Raw genomic sequence first — 2,967 nt, 5'->3', positions numbered from 1 at the left:
CGTACAAGTGTATATAGATATACTAGCATTGTTTAAATTCAGTGTAAATTGCAGAATCCAATTCAAGTGACAGAAATTTGACATTTAGCGTCATCTGATGTACGTTATTTTATGTAATACTTCTATTGAATTCAATTATCTTCATATGAACAGTAGTTTCGTAGCTAATAGCGGGACCTGAAACAGAATATCTGTTAACGTCCATCGGTATAGGTTATTTCTATTTTTTAATCAGTATATTGCGTTTCGAAAATTCAAAAAGTTGTGTTATATTAAACTTTTGAGCTCGGAGAGCTCAAAATAACACGAAAATTCTTTTTTTAACCCTTCAGTACTCTCACTATGAGATTTTCTCTCACGCTCATCAATAACTCAAATTTTCTTTCAAATTTCAAATGGAATGACTATGTGATTTTTTTTCTATCTACCAAAAAATTAATATTATTTCAGATTGCAATATTATTATTTTAATTGTTCTATGCTATAAAAAAATAAAAAAAGTTTGGAGAATCCAAAAGTGCACTCCTCATAACGCTCAATCATTTTTTAAGAAAAAAATTAATTGTGTAATTGATTAAAAAAAAAAAATTATAATTAAGTAATTTCTTACATTATTTTTTATTTTTTTTTTTAAATATCGGCGCCCTTTTTTCTTGTCATATACGCACGCAGTCTAAAAAAATCTAGCTTGATCAAGTGGCGCCATAGTTTTCACGTGACAAATAAGAAAAGTTCGTTTGGCTTTGTACGTTTGTATCCGTGAATTTTAATAAAAATTCAATTAAAAAAAAAAATACATAAGCTAGGCCACTGATATGAAATACGGACCCAGTTCATCGAATTCTTAAACTAATAAAAAAGGTCCGGTCTTGAAATATCAATATGTTCGGGAGTAATCGTTGTTACATCCAAAATGGGGTGACATCCGGACGTCCACATAAAATTTTTTTCAAAACGTTTTTTTTTTTCAAAATAGCAACATGAAATGATTTTAGAAAGTAAAAGATGGTTTAATTTAAGTGTTTTTCGGTGTACATCTACTTATATTATTGAATAAGTGTAATATGGTTGCGATAGAGGCATTTAAAGATCACAAAATTGCTTGATCTTGACGAGTCGAGTATAAAGCACAACCTCACGCGCTTCGCGCTATGAGGCGTGCAATAAATTTTTCATATAACCTGCATTGAAAATGTGAGTTTCAATGCCTGTTGAGCCAACCGAAACTAGACAATTTCAGACCAATGCGACTGTGCCGGGCAGGTATCAATTATTTCATCCCGGCGGACAGAAAATGACGATTTTCTGTCCGCGAGGTGAAGTTGCAGCTTTATTTTCAATCCTATCAATTGTTTGTTTATTTTATACCTTTATAATTGTCATTCTAACCGTTAACTGTACTGACATATTATAATTCTGTTATTAAGCATAAATAAGAATGATAAAAGAAAACTTGTCAATTTACGAATAATGTTTGGTAAAAAATAAACTATTACTTTCTATTTTATTATAAGTTTCATAATAAAATGGTATTTTCGCTGTTCGTCTGAAACTATCTAGTTCTGGTTGGCTCCAGACATTGAAACTAGCATTTTTAATGCAACTTATATGAAAAATATAATGTGTGACGCGGGATGAAACACGATTTCAGACCGAGTGATGCCAGCCCTCGCTTCGCTCGGGCAGGCAACTTCACTGGTCTGAAATCGTTTTGTTCCATCCCTAGTCACACAATATACTATTATTAAGGGGGGAAATACGTGTACAGGCTTAAAAAAATTCAATTTTTTTTTTTTTATAAATCGCTTGTAAAACTATTCAAAAATATAGATTGAAAATTTCAAGTCAAAATTTCTATTCGTTCAAAAGTTATGAGCGATTTAGTAATTACTTTAATACTATTTTACATTAACTTTTTCTGTCACGTTTTTTTCAAAAGTGTTTTTCTCGAAACGAGTTTTTTCAAAACTGTGTGCAGTCTAGCTCAAAGAGTTTTAAACCAATCATCTTGCGATATGGCTTATAATTTTCTTTATACAATTATCTTGAATATGAACCTCAATCGAAAGCGATATTTTGATTTAAACTATTTTTTTTTTAATAAACAATCTATGAAAAGTGATAAAAATCTCGGCTTAATTTCACAACCCTCTAAAAATGCAAATTTGTAGTTTTTTTTTGTGGAATTGAGGTTCATATGGAAGATACACATATAAATGAAGTAATTTTTCTATGCCATTGATTTCAAATAAAAATTGTGTCTTCCATACTGCACACAGACTGCTAAGTCGAATGACAACCTACGATGTGTATCAGCTGATATCTCCGCTATTTGTTAACTTATATTGTTGTTTAATACGAAAAAATACTCATAAATATATTTATAAAATAAAGTGATAGTTTCAATAAATAATATTAATTTCTTACACCTTAAAAAAATTAATGAAAATCAGCATGAAAACGGCCTTCTACACGTATTTCCCCCCTTAACTCTGTGAGATATTTTCTCATCGCAATAGTAAAGTAGGAGGGTCAGAATTTAAAAAATCGGGTCTGATCGGTACAGTTCGGAGGTTCCCTTAATAGTGCATTTATGTTTGGATGTATTATTATTAAATAATTTATCAAATATTATTGATTAGATCACATTTATTTATAGTTGAATTCTTAAATTCAAAAAATATATCATATACGTAAACTTAAAAAAAATCATTCTAAAATTTAGAACAAAATCTTTGCTACAAAAAGTGATTTAAAAGAAAAAATTTTTTTCGTGTGCGTTCGAGAAATATTTTTTTTTATTCACCTTTTAGAATAATTTAAGTATTTAACATAGAATAATTACGGTGTAAAATTTATTTTTTTAACGCACACTCAGTAACTACATTGCTTAATAATTTTTTCTACTTTAATTTTGAAAAATTTCAATGAGGATAAATAATCAAATATGAAAAAAGATTATTAAAT

This window comes from Cotesia glomerata, linkage group LG4 (genome assembly GCF_020080835.1).
Source record: "Cotesia glomerata isolate CgM1 linkage group LG4, MPM_Cglom_v2.3, whole genome shotgun sequence".
In the NCBI taxonomy this organism is placed as follows: domain Eukaryota; kingdom Metazoa; phylum Arthropoda; class Insecta; order Hymenoptera; family Braconidae; genus Cotesia; species Cotesia glomerata.
Note: the sequence above shows the minus strand (reverse complement) of the source record.